This window comes from Lynx canadensis, chromosome C1, assembly GCF_007474595.2.
Source record: "Lynx canadensis isolate LIC74 chromosome C1, mLynCan4.pri.v2, whole genome shotgun sequence".
In the NCBI taxonomy this organism is placed as follows: domain Eukaryota; kingdom Metazoa; phylum Chordata; class Mammalia; order Carnivora; family Felidae; genus Lynx; species Lynx canadensis.
This window is the reverse complement of record NC_044310.1, coordinates 158,530,766-158,550,591: the sequence shown is the minus strand read 5'-3', so window position 1 is coordinate 158,550,591 and position 19,826 is coordinate 158,530,766. Positions and strand designations below refer to the sequence as shown.

The following is a 19,826-nucleotide window of genomic DNA, read 5'->3' as shown; positions in this document are numbered from 1 at the left end:
AGAGCATGAGTGAGTGAGGGGCAGAGAGAGGGAGAGAAAGAAAATCCCATAAGGCGCAGAGAAAGAGAGAGAGAGAGAGAGAGAGAGAGAGAGATAATCCTGAAGCAGGACTTGACCTCACCTGACATGGGGCTTGAACTCATGAACCGTGAGACCATGACCTGAACCGAAGTCAGATGCTTAACCGACTGAGCCACCCAGGTGCCATCAACTCCCAAATTTCTATCTCTAACCCAGAGCTCACACCTAAATACTTGACTCAGTTAGTTATTCAATGATTTGCTCAACATCTCCATTTGGTTATCTAAAAGGAATGGCACATTTAACATGTCCGAAAACAAATTGTTGATTTTCCTCATTTCAGCAAATAGTAATTCTATTAGTACTTAGATCGAATACCCTTGGAGTCACCCTTGACAGGATGGAGACCGACATGGGGCTTGAATTCATGAACTGTGAGATCATGACCTGAGCCGAAATCAAGAGTTGGATGCTTAACCACCTGAGCCTCCCAGGTGCCCCTTAGTTGTGTAGTCTTAAAGTGACTCCCCATATATTGTCTATTAGTGTCAAGGAAGGGGAAAAAAACAACAAGCAATGGAGAAATTGTACAACAGCTTGACCAGGTGGTCCAAATTATCATCCGCATGGGACAGATGACATCATGTGGCTCCAGATGTGGTACCTTGGACAGGACACACCTCACCTGGGCAGCATTCTGGCTGAGATTATATGACCAATGTAAACATGAGGAAACACCAAACACATAATGAGAGACGTGCTATAAAACAAAATGGTATGTGATACAGATATTTAAAGTTGGAATAATACTGGAAAGATTACCATTGCCCCTGCACAAAGATGATATACAAATTTGTGAAGAAAAAGAAATGGTGTGGGGCAGACAGGAGATCAACATCATAAAAGACAGATTAGGGGCGCCTGGGTGGCGCAGTCGGTTAAGCGTCCGACTTCAGCCAGGTCACGATCTCGCGGTCCGTGAGTTTGAGCCCCGCGTCGGGCTCTGGGCTGATGGCTCAGAGCCTGGAGCCTGTTTCCGATTCTGTGTCTCCCTCTCTCTCTGCCCCTCCCCCGTTCATGCTCTGTCTCTCTCTGTCCCAAAAAAATAAATAAACGTTGAAAAAAAATTTTTTTAAAAAAGACAGATTAAAGGAGGCTAAAGGAACATGACAGTCAAAGGTGGTACCTGACTTTAGACTGGAGCCTGTACTGAAGGGAAATGCTATAAAGGACATTGACAGGTCAGCTAACAAAACTTACATATGGAGGGTAGATTAGATAAAAGCACTTCATCAGGCATTATGGTTATGTAATAGAATACTCCTACTAGAAAATATACACTGAAATATCTAGGAGTAAAGGGCCATGAAGTATACAACTTACTTTTACCCTGTTCAGAAAAGAACTACATTGTGTGTGTGTGTGTGTGTGTGTGTGTGTACACACAGATATATAAATAACTGTAGATGTAGATTATATATATAACAATTTTCTCTGAACGATTTAAAAATGTTTTAATGTTTACTTATTTATTTTGAGAGAGAAAAAAAGAACTTGAGCAGGGGAGGGACAGACAGAGAGGGAGACAGAGACTCCCAAGCAGGCTCCATGCTGCCAGTGCAGAGTCCTGACGAGGGGCTTGAACTCAAAATGTGAGATCATGACCTGAACCGAAATCAAGAGTTGGATGCTTAACCAACTGAGCCACCCAGGTGCCTCTCTCTGAACTATTTTATATACATGTATATAGAGAGAGTTGGGAAGAAACATGCAAATGTTAAAGTAAGTGGAGTAGAATGAAGAAATATAGAAATGTACCTTTTCTATTTTTGCAACAAACACATACTGATTTTAAACTCCATTGTTTAAGGGACAACTGGGTGGCTCAGTCGGTTAAGCACTGACTTTGGCTCAGGTCACGTCTCACGGTTTGTGAGTTTGAGCCCCGCATTGGGCTCTATGCTGACAGCTCAGAGCCTAGAGCCTGCTTTGGATTCTGTGTCTCCTTCTCTTTCTGCCTCTCTCTCTCTCTCTTTCTCTCTCTCTCTCTCAAAAATAAATAAACATTGAATTCCCTTGTTTGAGCAAAAAAGTAGAGATGCAGCATAACACAGAAATTGAGTGTAGTATGGGGGTCCAGTGGACCTGGGTCTAAATCCTGGCTCTGCCACTACCAGCCGTGACCCCTAGGGCAAGTTACTCTGCCCCTGAGTCTCAGTTTCCTTCTCTGTGGAGGAACAGTCTACAAAGTTCTGTTACAAAGATGAAGGGAGGCAGCACCTAGCAAGTGCTCAGTGGAGGGCATGACGTTCAGGTCATGGGCCAGGGCATGGTAAGAGCTCTCCAACCATTAAGTGTTATGATTATGAAGATGCTGTCTCCTCCCCCACTCGGTGATGCTGCCAGATGCAGTTTCACAGAAGTATAAAGGCTCTGGGGAGTCATAGGGCAGGGGCATCCAGGGGATGCAGTATTGGGGTCATGGCTTGTGGTGGAAAAAGAAAGGTTCCCTGGTGGGAGAAAGCCTAATCAAGAAAGCCACGTAAAGCACACTGTATGTGTTCCAAGGAGCTTCCCCAGACTAACATCATGGTCTGCTCAAACCTTCTTCCACTGTTTAATAAGGACAGGTGCATGTGCGCGCGCCTTTAAATGCTTTTAAATAGGGGCACCCGGTGGCTCAGTCAGTTAAGCATGACTCAGGTCATGATCTCGCAGTTCCTGAGTTCAAGCCCCGTGTCAGGCTCTGGGCTGATAGCTCAGAGCCTGGAGCCTGCTTTGGATTCTGTGTCCCCCTCCCTCTCTGCCTCTCCCCTGCTGACTTGTTCTCTCTCTCTCTCTCTCAAAAATAAACATTAAAAAATTTTTTTAAATAATTAAAATATAAAATGTCTTTAAGTAATTAACTCCCCTCTAAGAAATCCTGAAGGCATGAAGAAACCAGAGTCTGGGGGGGGGGGGCGGGGAAGGGAGAAGGAGGGTAATACCCCTCTTTCTGTAGCATTAGACCCAGGTGGCTCACCTACACTGGCTTCAACGTTGGCCTTACTTATCATATATACCCAGTTAGTGGATTCTGTCCCGGAGAGATCATGTGGTGACAACTAGCCCATCCTGCAAATCTGTTGATAGCCAGCCAATCAGCCAGCTTCCGACACTCCTAACTCAGCACTGCTTCGTTCCTGACCTCTATGGTGGGTTGTGGAAACCACACTCGCTTTAATTCATTGAATCCTGGCTATGCAATGAACTCATCATGTGACTTTGGGAAAGTTATTTACCTTCTCTGAGCATCGGTTCCCTCTTCTATTAAACTTGGGCAATAATATGTACCCCTTAGTATTGATTAATAAATACCAGCCCCTTTTCATTCTCTATAGTTGAGTGTCATAACAGGCCCATGAGTTGCTATTTGAAAGAGCATGTTTATAATCAGTCATTTTGTTCATATTTTCATATATTGATCTCAGTTTGAACATTTAGTTAATAAGAAAAGACTTTCGACGCAGCAGGAAATTCTCCAAAGATATTCTTCAATGGGTGGTAGGTTTTAAAGTGTCTCTAGGCCTCTGGAATGGATGGCAGTCAATTAGCCTGCCTCTTGCCTGAGAAATCAGACTAATTACTGGTGAGGCTTGGCTAATGGGGTCTTTTGTGAACTCCCTCCCTAAATGAGAAATCTTTAACTTTTCACAAAACCTCAATCTCATTTGTGCTGCTGATTCCTAATATTTCTAAATAAATGCTTGGCCTCTGGGCTTTTGTAGTCAAATAACCCAAATCAAACCAAGCTGCTCTGCCAAGGGAAAAATTTATTTTGCGTAAATCTACTGGAAGAAACTTTTAGAATCAATTTGAAATCACCAAAGGCAAAGACTAGCTGCAGTCCACTCTGGGGCCAGTTTTGTGGATGTGGGCTAAAAGGTGAGTTTACTCCGTTTGGGTTTAAATGACTTGTTGAGATGCCCAAACAGTAAACAGTGGCAGGGTTCAGAGCTCAGAGTATGCAAGAAGCAGGCTTGTCCCCCAACCCCAAGTCGACTGCCACATATAGACAAGCTCAGGGTTCTGTACCTAAGGCAGAAGACACAAAATCCAGGGAAGCCATTATCTGTCCCACATCAACCTAGAAAGGAGGTGAAAGAGTCTGGAAAGGCAAGAGGAGTTTGAGGCAGGAAGTCACTTGAAGACAGCCAAACTTGAAACAGAAATACACGTAAATGCCAAGAGAAGGAGAGGGGTAAGCAATTCAGAGCTTGGCAGGAATCTGGAAAAGATTCCAAAAGTGAAAACGGAGCTGAGGTGTAGCCTACATGGTTGGCTAGAGGGACCTGCTCCAACAGAATCTCCAGTGACCATGGAGGGGATATCTGGAATGGCCTACATGAGTCTTTCCTTCCCACTTCTTCCTCATCAAGGACTTCCACAACAACTCTTGAAATGCAGGGATCAAAGTAGAACTTGGGAATGCTGGGTGCCTTTGGATTCCTGTTATTGTATTAAATTACATTGAATTGCCTCCTAGGGGACCCTGAGGTCTTCTTCTATTGGATTTTTACCAGCTCCATTTGTTCTTCCCAAAAAAATTTGAGAAGACGTGGTTGTCCATCGCATAGCTGCTTGGGATATTCTGGGTCCTCAATCTATTCTGACTACGTAATGGGGGAACAAAATCCTTCTTTTGGGTAAAAAATTTCAAGAAGATAAAACAAAGAGGCACAAACATGTTTTCAAGACATAGTTTTTTATTGTAATGGGAATTCCTGTCAAAAGTTAGGATGCAGTGAACCCCTGTTTCATTCCCTCTCCTATACTTCTCCACTTGGCCTGGGATATCCTAACCAAAATCCTCTTTAAAGCCTTCAGCATCTCCATTCTCTAGTCCCATTCTTAGCACATGTATCTCCCCTCTAGGAACAAGCTTAGGCAGGGGTCTCAATCAGCACATCCAAAACTACATATGTCTCAAAGGCCCATCTGTAGGAAGAACAAGAAAGCCTCTCATTTCTCAATGACTATGGCTGTCAAGCTGCAGTATACATATGGACTAGTTAGAGAACTTGTTAAAATGCATATTTTGGGTAACTTCTTCTAGAGTCACTAAGTCTGGGTGCATTTTTGAACAGTCATTCCAGGTAATTCTGATTCAGGTATAAAAAGGACACGTTTGAAAGACTGTTTGAGGGCTACATTAGTATCATAAGTCTTAGAGAACCAGCATCAACTCCAAAGAGGAATAAAGGGTCATTTCCCTCCACTTCTCTAGACCAAAAAGGAATCATCCCCAGGATCTAGACCTCAAGAAAGCCACCTGGTTCAATTGTCCCACTCCAAGATGGTGCTTTGGGAGTCTATGTTACCCATAACAGCGGCTGCCTTCTCCTAAAGATCTTGAGGGGGCAGGATTCCATAGCCTCCCATGCAAAGCCATTCCAGTGTCTAATTGCCCTTCAGTTAAGAAGTTCTTCCTTACATTTAATCAATTCTTTGCAAGTCCTTGCAAGACTCATCAACTCTTGCTCTATTCTCTGTGTAGATGGAAAAAAACAAGCTATTGTGCAATTTCTATCCATTCATTGAATCACAGAGTATTGGAGACAAAAGGGATTTCAGATATAAACTGGCACTGTGGTTTTATTTGACCTATGAAGGTGCTTGTCCAAAGACACACATAGATTCAGGAGATTATTTAGTTTCCAGTGCCTGCAAAACATCTGAGGGAAGCTGTCCAGGAGGTGGTTAACTATACTAGTCTTCCATCCTGTGCACTTTCTATTCTACTGTGTTGCCTTAATTTGGGGGTAGGGATGGGAGCAATCCTTTAGCCTTCTCCATTTCAGAATATACATATGAACCTCTTCATCATTCCTCCAAAGAGATGTGTTTTCCATCATCGTAATCATTTTAGCTGCTTGTCTTCAGATTTTCCTTTGCTCCAAATAGGGTTGTCAGATATAGCAAATAAAAATTCAGGATGCCTAGTTAAATTTGAATTTCAGATAAACAACTAATATTTTTTAGTAAGTGTCTCCATGCAATATTTGGGACATGCTTATACTAACAACAAAAATTGTTATTTATCTGAACTTCAAATTTAACAGGGATTTGTATATTTAATCTGGCAACTGTCATTCCAAACATTCTAGAAGTGTAGCAATTAAAGCTAGAGACAGAACTTTCACATCTTCCGCAATTCCTCATACTCACTATGAACACCCTCAGTCTCATGGTCTTTATGTTTGAAGCTCCCTCTGCTAGAATGTTCTGCCCCAAAATATCTGTGTAGCTTGATCCCTTACTTCAGGTCACTTTCAGATTTCTATTTATCAAAGAGGTGTTCCTGACCATCTTACAGAAATCTCACCATTACTTCCAACCTTCTCACTCTGATTTATTTTTCTGTCATCACTTATTAACACCTGGCAAAGTATATGTTCACCTACTTATATAATTTCCATCTCTTCCCTTAAAGTAGAACATAAACTCCATGACAGAAGGCACTTGGCTCTACTCATTGCTATATTCCTATCATGTAGAACAGGGCCTAGCATACAATAGGCCATATATTAGTTACTTAATGCTGCACTAAATGACCCAAAAGTGAGTGACTTAAACAATAATCATTTATATCTCTTACTGTTCCTGTGCTCAGGAATTCAGGAGACTGGGCTAAATGGTTATAGCCAAGAGTTTCTCATGAGGTTGTGATCAGATGTCAGCCAGAGCTACAGACATCTGAGGACTTGTTTGGGGTTAGAGGATCCACTTCCAATGTGGCTCACTCATGTAGCTAGACAATGATCCTGGCTCTCCATTCCCCTTCACAGAGCTGTTATGAGGTTGACTTCAAGTCATATGCTGTCACTTCCTCCATATTCTATTGGTCACATAGGCCAGTACTGACTCCATGTGGGAGGAGACCTATATTAGTTTTCCATTGGTGCATAGCAGATTATCACAAAATCAGCAGCTTAAAATCACACAAATTTATTATCTCATGATTCTGTAAGTAAGTTAAAAGCTTGGGAAGGAATTTCTAGGCTTTCTGCTCGGGATCTCACAAGGGTGAAACCAGAAACATAGACTCACAAACAGAAGGCAAGTACTAAAATTATAAACCTAAATCTCAACACCTTAATAATTACCTTAAATGTAAGTGGTCTAAATACGTATATCAGAATGATTTTTTAAGTGCCCCAATTATACGCTATACCCAAGAAACTTACTTCAAATGTAATGATATAGACAAATTGGAGGCAAAAAGATGGAACAAAATATACTGTGTACACATTTTCAAAACAGAAAAAAACCTAAGTGGCATTATTAATTATATTATTACAAAGTAGACTTCAGAACAAAGAAAGTGATTAGGCATAAAGAGGGTCATTCTATTATAATACAGTGAGCATTTCACCAAGAAGACATAACAATTCTAAATGTGTATGCACCAAATAGCAGAGCTTCAAACATGAAGAAAAAACTAACAGAACTGAAAGGAGAAATATATGAATCCACAGTTATAGCTGGAGACTTCACACTCCTCACTCAGCTATTGACTGAAACAGTACACAGAAAATCAGCAAGATTATAAAACTGCTGATTTGAATAGTCACCATCAGCCAAATTATCTAATTGGCATTCATAAAATACTTCATCCAACAATAGCAGAATAGGTATTCAAGTGTCCATAGAACATTCACTAAGGTAGACCATATCCTTGGTCATAAAATAAACTTTAACAAATTTAAAAGAATTTAAGTCATATAATATATGTTCTTTGACCATAATGGAATTAAACCAGAAGTCAATAACTGGAAGAAAAACCCAGAAAATCTCCCAACATTAAATGCCTATATTAGAAAGGAAAAAGATCTCAAACCAATTATCTAAGCTTCCACCTTAATAAACTAAACATAAATAAATAAAATCAAATAAACCTAAATAAAGCAGAAGGAAGGAAATAATAAAGATCACAGCAGGAATTAATGAAATTGAAAGCAGGAAAAAAGAATAGGGAAAATCGACATAACCAAAAGCTAGTTCTTTGGAAATAACGATAAAATTGATAAGCATCTTGTAAGACTGAAAAGAAAAACGATAAAAGACACAAATTCCCAATACTGGGAATGAAAGAGAGGACACCACTGTAGATTCAAAATGCATTAATAGGATAAGTAAACACTATGAACATCTCAATGCTTATAAATGCAAAAATTACATAAAATGAAGTAATTCTCTAAAAACCTCAAACTAGCAAAACTCCCCCTAAATGAAATAAGCAACCTAAGTAGTCTTACAACAATTAAACAAATTAAATCCATGGTTAAGGCTATGTGAAAAAGGAATTTCCAGGCCCAGATTGTTTCACTGCTAAATTCCATCTAACATTTAAAGAAGAAATAATACAAGTTCTACGTGCCTTTCCAGAAAATAGAAGAGGAGGGAACACCTCCCAACACTATCATACCAAACCTTGACAAAGACAGCGCAAGAAAACTAGAAATATCTCTCATAGACATAGATACAAGTCTTCAGTGACATATTAGCTAATCCAATCCAGCATAGATATTAAAAAACAGTCTACCCCCACCAAGCGGGGTTTATCCTAGAAACGCAAGGCTGGCTTCAATAATCAAAAATCAGTCAATGTAATCCATCTTATCAACAATCTGAAGATAGTATCAATTGATGGAGAAAAAGAATTTGACAAAATTTAACATCTATTTATAATTAAAGCTTTCAGCAAACCAGAAAGAAAAAGAAACTTCTATTAAAGGAAATCTACAAAAAACCTAGGACTAGCATCAAATTTACTTAGTAGGTGAAAGACTTAATACCCTCTCCCTCAGATTGAGAACAAGGGAAGGACATCTGCTGTCACAATTCCTATTCAATACCATACTCCACATCCTAGCTACTGCAACGAGGCAATAAAAAGTAATAAAAGGTATACAAATTAGAAAGGAAAAAACTGCCCCCATTCACAGATGACATGATTGTCCTCAGGGAAGATCCCTAGAAAGCTATAAAAAGCTCCTAGAACTAATAAATGAATTTGATAAGATCATAAGATACAAAGCCAACACACAAAAGTGGTTTCTTTATAGTAGTAATGACGTTGGAAACTAAAATTTTTTAAAAACACCACTTACAAAATGAAGTCTCAGGTATAAATCTAATCTTCAGCCTTAGATTGTTTTTCAAAATCCTACTGTACTAGGGCATTTAAAAGTGCTAAACTGAAGTTCAAAAACAGACAAAAGCTATGGTACCAGAAGACAGAAACGTCATGGGGAGGAGAAAGGATATAGGATTTGGGGTAGAACATAGGGGGACTTCTGATTTCTCTGGTACTATTCCATGTCTTGCCTTGGGTGATGATATGTTTCTTTTGTGATCATTCACTAGAGTAGACAGCTATGAATTGTGTACTTTTCTGTTTTCTGACTGTATGTTCTCCATCAAAATTTTTAAAAATAGTGACAAGCATAAAAGGAAAATATAGAGTGCTATCATGTCTTGAAACATTGTAAAACTGCCCAATGTTCATAGCAGCACTCTCAACAATAGCCAAATTATGGAAAGAGCCTAAATGTCCATCAACTGATGAATGGATAAAGAAATTGTGGTATATATACACAATGGAATACTACGTGGCAATGAGAAAGAATGAAATATGGCCTTTTGTAGCAACGTGGATGGAACTGGAGAGTGTAATGCTAAGTGAAATAAGCCATACAGAGAAAGACAGATACCATATGGTTTCACTCTTATGTGGATCCTGAGAAACTTAACAGGAACCCACGGGGGAGGGGAGGGAAAAAAAAAAAAAAAAAGAAAAGAGGTTAGAGTGGGAGAGAGCCAAAACATAAGAGACTGTTAAAAACTGAGAACAAACTGAGGGTTGATGGGGGGTGGGAGGGAGGGGAAGGTGGGTGATGGGTATTGAGGAGGGCACCTTTTGGGATGAGCACTGGGTGTTGTATGGAAACCAATTTGTCAATAAATTTCATATATATATATATATATATTAAAAAAAAACAACAACTGCATTTTGAAACTGCATTTGGCATTAACCAACTAAATGTTAGCAGAATGATTTGAGAAATGTTTATTTAATTTAACTTCATATAAAATATTTTTGTTTCATAAAATTTGTATCATCCTCATCCATATTTTCCTCACATTATTACCTATCAATGTCAGTAACTGTTGTTACAATGGCTAACACCAATCATCCTTACAAAATTCAAGGATGCTTTCCTTTGTGGGATAGGTGGTCTTAAGGTCATAGAGTTGGGATAATCCCTCAACTACACAAGGCCCATCTTTCATTTATTTGTTTCCAGCATCCCCAATTCCTCTATTTCCCTCTCTGTCCTCCCCTTATCCCCAGATATAGGTAAGTAGAGAATGCCCTTGTGATTATCCTTGGATGTTACTTTATTCTTTAAAATTATAAATCATAGAAAGTTTTAGTTATTAGGATGAATAAACTCTAGAACTCTGATGTATAGCATGGTGACTATAGCTAATAATACTGTATTATATACTTAAACTTTGTTAAGAGAGTAGATCTGAAATGTTCTCACCACACACACACATATACACATACACACACACACAAATGATAACTACGTGAGATGAGGAATAGTTAATTAGCTTAATTGTGGTAATCATTTCACAACGTATACATGTATCAAAATATCACATTGTGCACCATAAATATATACAATTTTGTTAATTGTATTTCAATAAAACTGGAAGGATTATAGTTTTCTATGTGTGTAAAATTTTAATTTATATAAATGGCTTATACCATAGATATTTACTCGTTTTTTCCACCTGACACCATGGTTTTGAACAATTATCTCTCATGCTATGTGCACATCTAGCTCATTATTTCTGACTGCTGCAGCATTCATTCAGTGTGTATCTTCTACTTTTCTATCCATCTTTTTCTTCCGTGATGAACAACAGAAAGTACTGCGCACCTCCTATCCATCTCCTGCACAAATGTTTCTCTGGAATATATATTGAGGGTTGGGATAGCTGGGTCACCAAGTATGTACATTAATCTTTGCTTGGTACCACCAAAATGCAGCTCTAAATAGTATCTCTTTATGCTTTCAGTTTGTATTTCCCTGTTAGTGAGGTAGAGCATTTCTTTCACAGATATTAGTCATTTAGATTACTGGTTCTGTGAACTGCCTATTCATACCCTGTGCCCATTTTTCTACTAGGTTTCCAAGTACTCTTTACTGATTTAAACAAGTCCTCCCAAAAGTGTAAAGTACAAAGTAAATAATTTGATGTCAAACATTAAACATTTTTCTTCCATGAATAACATTATGGGCAGAATGCAAAGTATACACAGATAACCAAATGTGGGAAGATATTTGCAGGATCTAAAGTATCATGGGGGTCTCCATTTTAACTTATTTAAGCCCCCCAGTGATCATAGAAGTCAGTGCCCTTATAACTCCCATTTTAGAGATGAGAAAACTGAGGCCAGAGAGTCTAAATAACTCACCTACAATCCAATAGCTAAATAGAAGATTATCGGATTTTCAAGTCTATGCTCTGGGACGTCTGCTTTTCCTTTCCACAAGTAAGAAGCTTGAAAGTCATCACTCGAACTGAACAAGTAAAAAGCTGAACTGACTGAAAAACAACAAGTCTTCTTGGATAAGAGAGGGGAGGATACAGGGCAAACCACCGCCCCCCAACACTTGAGAGGCAAATACAGGAAGGCGCAACTGACTAAAGCAGAGACTCAGGAGGAGAAAAGCCTGTGGGAACCCTTGAGGGGATAGAAAAGCTGAATTGGAATGGACAAATTGCTGGAGGCTCAGTGTGGACAAGTCTGAGAGTTAAAAACTCCAGGGGGACCTGGTCACCAGGGGCACCCACAATATTATGAGATTTACCTCCAGCAGCTTGATCGTGTTCCCAAAGTAAGTATCAGAGAAAAATCCCTCCTATTTCTGGCAGGAGGAGCAGAAAAGAAACCTTTTGAAATGCATCAGAACACAGTGTTCTTAACAAGGCCTGCCCTAGGGTGACATTAGTTAAGCCAAGCCTAACCAGCTGGGGTTATCAGAGCCTAATTGACCTGAGGAAGAGAAATACCAGCTGTAGCCATTTGTTCCACAAAAGAGAGAGAAAAAGACTGAGAAAACCTCTGAAGTTCAGTCCAGAGGTACAGGCTCACTAAAAGACTGAGACCTAATCATAAGACTGTAGAACACTTCCCCTCTCCCAACACCTTACCACCATGTTACTAAAGGCCTACTTACAACAGTTTCTTTTTCCCAGTACATCATGTCTGGCTATCGAGAAAAAATTAAAAGACATACCAAAAGGTAATAAACACAACTTGGAAAGACAGGACAAGCATTGGAACCAGATATGGCAGAGATGTTGGAATTATTAGACTGGGAATTTAAAACAACTATGATTAATACGCTAAGAGCTCTAATGGGTAAAGTAGACAGTATGGAAAATCGGAGGGGCAATGAAAGAGATTGGAATTCTAAGAGACGGAATTCTAAAGAGATGGAAATTCTACAAAAGCACCAAAAAGAAATGCTAGAGATCAAAAACTCTAACAGAAATGAATACCTTTGATGGGCTTATTAGTAGACTGGACACAGGTGAAGAAAGAATCTCTGAGCTAGAGAAGATCTTAATAGACCCCTGAAACACTGAAAAGCAAAGAGAACAAAGACTGGGGAAAAAATGCAGAACAAAATATTCAAGGGGGCTCCTGGGTGGCTCAATCCGTTGAGTGTCCAACTCTTGATTTCAACTCAGGTCGTGGGATCGAGCCCTGCATGGGGCTCTCCCTGAATGTGAAGCCTACTTGGGATTCTCTCACTCTCTCTGCCTCTCCCTCTGCCCCCCACCCCACTTGTGTGCTCTCACTCTCCTTCTCTCTCTCAATTTAAAAAAGATGTTTAAGCAGGGTGCCTGCGTGGCTCAGTCAGTTGAACAACAGACTTTGTTTGGCTCAGGTCATGATCTCACAGTTCGTGAGTTTGAGCCTCGCATTGGCTCTGTGCTGACAGCTCAGAGCCTGGAGCCTACTTTGGATTTTGTGTCTCTGTCTCTCTGCTACCCGCCCCCCACCCCCACCCTGCTCATGCTCTGTCTCTGTCTCTCTCTCTCTCAAAAGCAAATAAACATTTAAAAAAATTTTTAAATCTCCAAGAAATGTAGGAGAACTACAAAATGGGAATACAAGAAGGTGAAGAGAGAGAGAGAGAAAGGAACAGAAGAAATATTTGAATCAATAATGACTGAGAATTTTTCCAAATTAGTGTCAGACACCAAACCATAGATCCAGTAAGCTTAAGAACAGCACGCAGGATAACTAACAACAACTAACCTAGGCACATCATCTTCAAACTACAGAAAATCAAAGATAAAGAAAAAACCCAGGGTGGGGGTGGGGGGGGGAACACCTAAAGAGGAACAAAGATAAGAATTACATCTGACTTCTCCTCAGAAACCATTCAAGGCAAGAAGCGAGTGAAATGAAATATTTAAATTTGAAAGAAAAATCCCCACTGGCTTAGAATTCTGTACCATGTGAAATTATTCTTCAAAAGTGAAGGAAGATAAAGACATTCTCAAACAGAAATGGAGAGAATTTGCTGTCCAAAAGAACTGCCTTGCAAGAAATGTTGAAAGAAGTGCTGTAGAGAGAAGGAGAATCATATAGGTCAGAAACCTGGATCTACAAGAGCACTGTGGCATAGCAATTTGTAAATGTGTATGTGCCTAACAACAGAGTATCAAATTATGTGAGATAAAACTGATAGAACTTCAAGGAAAAACAGATGAATCTACGATCACAGTTAGAGGCTTCACCACCCCTCTCTCAGAAGCTGACAGATCCAGCAGGCAAATAATCAGTAAGAACACAGCTGAACTGCACAGCACCAATCAACCAGACAATATAATCAACATATACAGTCTACGTCATCCAACAACACCAGAATATGCATTTTTCACAAGCTCCCGTGTAATATTCACCAAGATAGAGACATTGTGGGCCATAAAACACAGAAACACCTTAACAAATTTAAAAGAACAGAAAGCAGACAATGTTTGCTCTTAGGCCACAGGGAATTAGAAATCAGTAACACAAAGATAACTGGAAAATACCCAAATAATTAAACAACAAACTTCTTTTTTTTTTAATTTGAGAGAAGAGAAAAAGGGGGGGGGCAAAGGGAGAGAAAGAGACAGAGAGAGAAGAAGAAGAAGAAGAAGAAGAAGAAGAAGAAGAAGAAGAGGAGGAGGAGGAGGAGGAGAGGAGAGAATCTTAAGCAGGCTCTGTGCTGAGCACAGAGCCTGGAGTGGGGCTCCATCCCATGACACTGGGATCATGACCTGAGCCAAAATCAAGAGTTAGACACTCAACTGACTGAGCCACCCAGGCGCCTAAATAGCACATTTCTAAATCACACACAGATCAAAAAAATCTGAAGAGAAATTTTAAAATATTTTGAACTAAATGAAAATAAAAACGCACCTTATCAAAATTTGTTAGATGCAGTGAAAGTAGTGCTTTAGAGGGAAATTTATAGTGTTGGATGAATCTATTAGAAAAGAAGAAAGATCTAAAATTAAAAATCTAAGTTTCCATCTTGAGAAACTGGAAAAAGAAGAGCAAATTAAACCCAAAGTAAGCAGAAGAAAGGTCTATGTTTTAACTAGTTTCCTTCTATTCCTTCTAGCACCAGTCCTCCAAATGCCTACCTTCTCTCATATCTTTTCTTCCCTTTCCCCTTCATCAAGGTCCATACTCCTCAATAATATCAGTGATCAGGGGCGCCTGGGTGGCTCAGTCAGTTAACCATCCAACTCTTGGTTTTGGCTCAGGTCATGACCTCATGGTTCATGGATTCGAGACCCACATCAGGCTCCACACTAACAGACCAGAGCCTGCTTGGGATTCTCTTTCTCTCTCTCTCTCTCTCTCTGTACAAATAAAATAAACTTAAAAAATATAATATCAGGGACCCTGGGTGTCTGAGTCAGGTAAGCCTCTGACTTCGGCTCAGGTCACAATCTCATAGCTTATGGGCCCGAGCCCCTCATCGGGCTCTGTGCTGACAGCTCAGAGCCTGGAGCCTGCTTCAGATTCTGTGTCTCCCTCTCACTTCTGCTCCTCCCTCACTTGTGCTCCTTCTCTCTCTCAAAAATAAACATTAAAATTTTTTAAAAATAATAATATCAATGTCTCCAATCCTAGGAAGATTTTTTAGTTTTTTTTCACTATATGACATTTATAATTTTCTTTTTATTGTACTAGCCAATTGTGGCTTATACTATAATTGCAGTGCTAATTACTTTTTAAAAAATTTTTTTAAATGTTTATTTTTGAAGGAGAGAGAGAGAGCGCTAGCACGGGAGGGGCAGAGAGAGAGTGGGACACAGAACCCAAAGCAGACTCCAGGCACCGAGCTGTCAGCACAGAGCCCGCTGCGGGGCTTGAACCCACAAACGGTGAGATCATGACCTGAGCTGAAGTCAGATGCTTAAGTGACTGAGCCACCCAGGTGCCCCTTTTTTTGTTTTGTTTTGTTTTTTTGAGAGAGAGAGAGAGAGAGAGAGAGATTGAGGGCACAAGTGATCAAGGGGCAGAGAGAGAGAGAGAGAGAGAGAGAAGCAGGGCTCCCCTGAAGCAGGGCTCATTTTTACCTGATGTGTGGCTTGTGCTCACCCAAAGTGGGGCTTGTGCTCACTCACCTGAAGTGGGCCTCGAGTTCACCTGATGTGGGACTCGAACTCACAAACTGTGAGATCATGTCCTGAGCTGAAGTCAGATGCTTAATGACTGAGTCACGCAGGCGCCCGATCATTCATTTGCTTGTTAAATCATCTTAGGGCAATCATTACAGGTACTGTTTTAGTTTTTTATTGTAAAGATGTGCAAGATTATATGCTTCCGGGTCTTTGGATAGAAAAATACAAGAATATAGAGCCTACATAAACATGTGGATAGTGAGTTAAAAAAAAAAAAAAAAAAAAGCCCATCCAGTCATTATTAAACCTCTTGACTGATGAAGCTGTATACTATAAACCTATATATATGTGTGAACATATGCAATTATATCTTATTTATAGTATATCTTTCTATCCTTTCCAAAATAGTAAAATATATATAATGGTGGCAACAGAGTGTTATTGGAATTGCAAGCCAACCAGATCAAAAAGCAAGTAGAACTGAAACCAAGGTGAAAAGCACAACCTTCACACAATTAAAGGGGTATTGAGAAAGGCCCCAAATTTGTTGTCAGTCAACAGGTCAAAATCAAAGATATCACAGAGAGATTGACTATACAGAATCATCTGCCTTTTCTTTTTAATTTTTTTAATGTTTATTTATTTATTTTGAGGGAGAGAGAGAGAGCACGAGCAAGCAAATATGAACAGGGGAGGGGCAGAGAGAGAACGAGAGAGAGAATCTTAAGCAGGCTCCATGCTGTCAGTGTAGAGCCCTACAAGGGGCTCAATCTCACGAACCATGAGATCATGACCTATGCCACTATCAAGAATCAGAGGCTTAACCAACTGAGCCACCCAGTCGCCTCTCACCTACCTTTTTAAAAAAAAAAGCTTTTAGGGGCACCTGGGTGGCTCAGTCCATTAAGCGTCCAACTTTGGCTCTTGTCATGACCTCACCATTCATGGGTTTGAGCCCTGCACTGGGCTCTGTGCTGACAGCTCAGAGCCCGGGGCCTGCTTTGGATTCTGTGTCTCCCTCTCTCTGCTCCTCCCCCACTTGCACTCTGTCTCTCTCTCAAAAATAAATAAACATTAAAGAAATTTAAAAACAAAACTTTTTATTTTGAAATCATTACAGATTTACAGGAAACTGTAGAGATAATACAGAGACAACCCCATTTCCTTCCCCCAATGTTTACATCTTATAACCCCATAGTCTGATATCAAAACTAAGACTCTAATATTGGTAAAATATGGGTGTGGTTCTTTCATCTTATCATGTGTGAATATGTATAAACACTACTGCAATCAAATACAGAACCATCCCATCCCATCCCATCAAAATCTCCCTCCTGCGGGGCACCAGGGTGGCTCAGTTGGTTGAGCGTCTGACTTTGGCTCAGGTCGTGATCTCACAGTCCATGAGTTCGAGCCCCTCGTCGGGCTCTGTGCTGACAGCTCAGAGCCTGGAGCCTGTTTCAGATTCTGTGTCTCCCTTGCTCTGACCCTCCCCCATTCATGCTCTGTCTCTCTCTGTCTCAAAAATAAATAAAACGTTAAAAAAAATTTTTTTTTTACATTCTCCCTCTTGCTACCCTTTATAGTTCAGTTTGCTTGTAAGGAAGGTAACAATAAGAAAGAGAATGAATTACGAGCCCAGTCTGGGAGCACATTCATGGAGGTGGATGTGGAAGCAGTAAATGGAAGAAGACTATCAAGGAACTGTCACTAAGCCAGACTTTCTATTGCGTTAGGGATTCTTGGTTGGGGACCTGCAACCATTGCTCATGGCTCCTCTGAGAAGACGAAACTCTTAAGTAGAAAGAGAGTAACATTGCTTCTGCTACACTGCCCCCAGATTGTCAGCTTAACCTTCATCTCCTGCCCTGCATCTCCCCAGCCTGGCCGATTCACTCACTCTCTGACTTCTTATTCACCAAGAGCTGCACCGAATCCTCAAATCCCTCAGTCAGTGACGTTGTCCTGCCTAATCTAACAACCCCAGGTAACCATACCCCACATGTACTGAGCCACCCAGGCACCCTTCCTCAGTAACTTTTAATAACCTCACTTTCCTCACCTCCGGTATCCAACAGACTGGGCTTTTGAGCACCTTTTCGTGGTCCCCTAGTTTTTCCTCCATTTCTCTCCGACCCTGATTATTTCTCATGTGCACCATTAAAATAATAATTTCATTCTCCTTCACAGTGATGCAGGGCTCTTTCCCTCAAAACTCAGCATGGAGAACATCACTTCCCTGCTCAAACTCCTGTGATGGCTCGTTGTCTATGAAGGTAAACTTTTGGCGTTTAAAGGCATCCATTCCCTGGATACAGTGTGTGCTCTATAGCCAATCACCCCTTTCTTCTGCTGCTCCTTCACTATCTTTTTTTACCTGTTTAATGAAATTCTATGCATCCATAAAGGCCACTTTCAACGCCATCTTCTCTGTTAAGCTTCTTTGACCTCCTAGATGGAATTAATCCTCCATGGCATTCCTGTTACTTCATTCTTTTTTTAAAAAAGATTTTATTTTATTTTTAAATGTTTATTTATTTTGAGGGAGAGAGAGAGAGAATCCCAAGCAGCCCCAATGTGGGGCTCTATCCCACAAACTGTGAGATCATGACCTGAGCCAAAATCAAGAGTTGGACGCTTAACCGACTGAGACACCCAGGCGCCTTCATTCTAACAATTATTTAAGTCTGCCTAGAAATATGGTTCATGAACATTTACAGCATTGCAGTTGCCTCAGTCATTTTCGATACAGCAGAATACTAAAGACAGATCATGGCTTTTATATTTAAAGTAGGGTTTAAATCCCAATTCCTTTGCTGACTATGTGACATTGCACCAATTAACCTCTGTGAGCCTCATTTCTTCATCAGTAAAATGGGGAAATAGTATCTGTCCAATAAGGTTCCTGTAAGAATTAAACAGGATAACGTGGATAAAATGCCAAGCACAATATCTTCTTACTCATAGTAGGAACTAAAAATATTAGCTCAATTCTCCACTTTGTATCATACCTACTACCTAAGGCAAGGCTTTAGGAACAGCAGGCTGTTTAAAAATGTTTCTTGGATAAAAAGTTGATAATATTGAGATTGTATTAAAAGAGTCTAAGGAATTATAGCTAAATTCACAAAATAGCTGAAAACTGAGAAGAGATCGGGAGGCAAATATTTTTTAATGTTTTATTTTTGACGAGAGAGAGAGAAAGAAAGACAGAAGGACAGAAAGAAAGAAAGAAAGAAAGAAAGAAAGAAAGAAAGAAAGAAAGAAAGAGCATGAGCAGGGGAGAGGCAGAGAGAGGGAGACAGAGAATCCAAAGTGGGCTCCATGCTGACAGCAGAGATTCCGGCATGGGGCCTGAACTCACAAACCTCGAGATCATGACTTGAGCTGAAGTTGGACACTTAAGTGACTGAGCCACCCAGGCGCCCCAGGAAAACAACATTTTTAAAGAGAGAGAAAAGGGAAGGATGAGCTTTAGGAAATAGACCAATAAACAGGGATTCCTGGGGTCAGGGGCCAGAAGGGCAGTGTGTGTGTGTGTGTGTGTGTGTGTGTGTGTGTGTGTGTTTAACTTCTTAATGAATACCAATAGTAATAATATAATCAACTTCACCTTTGAGGCATCTATTCAAATTGTGCCCATATTCTCAAATGTTCTCTCATCTTTCTATCTTATCAGAAATGCCGGGCAATGGACATTTCACTCAATTCTCTGTATTTATCTGTTTCAGATTATTTGCAACAAGAACAAGTACTTTTACAAATGTTTTTCTCAATCACAAGAGTAATTAGTTGACAGGCTTACCCTTCCTTGTCCACCAATTCAGGGTCTTAATCTGATGTGCTGACTCTGTCGCACCCTGTAGGTGGAATTGGTAAGACGACTTATGGGATAGGTGAGGTATGGGAAGGGCACTTCAATATTAGGGTAAATTGAAAAAATCCCCTAACCTACCAGACTAAATAAGAGTGAGTTTACAAAACAGGTATGGGAAATGCCTGATGACATATATGAGAGGAGACCCACCTGCTAGCTACCATGCAGC

At 40.2% G+C, this 19,826-nt stretch overlaps 1 non-coding gene across 1 annotated transcript; it reads left to right on the top strand.

The window, feature by feature from the left end:
* The first annotated feature begins 794 nt into the window (after window positions 1-794).
* LOC115522593 lies at window positions 795-896 on the top strand. Its single transcript, XR_003971490.1, has one exon. It is a non-coding gene; the product is annotated as a U6 spliceosomal RNA (small nuclear RNA).
* Window positions 897-19,826: the final 18,930 nt, after the last annotated feature.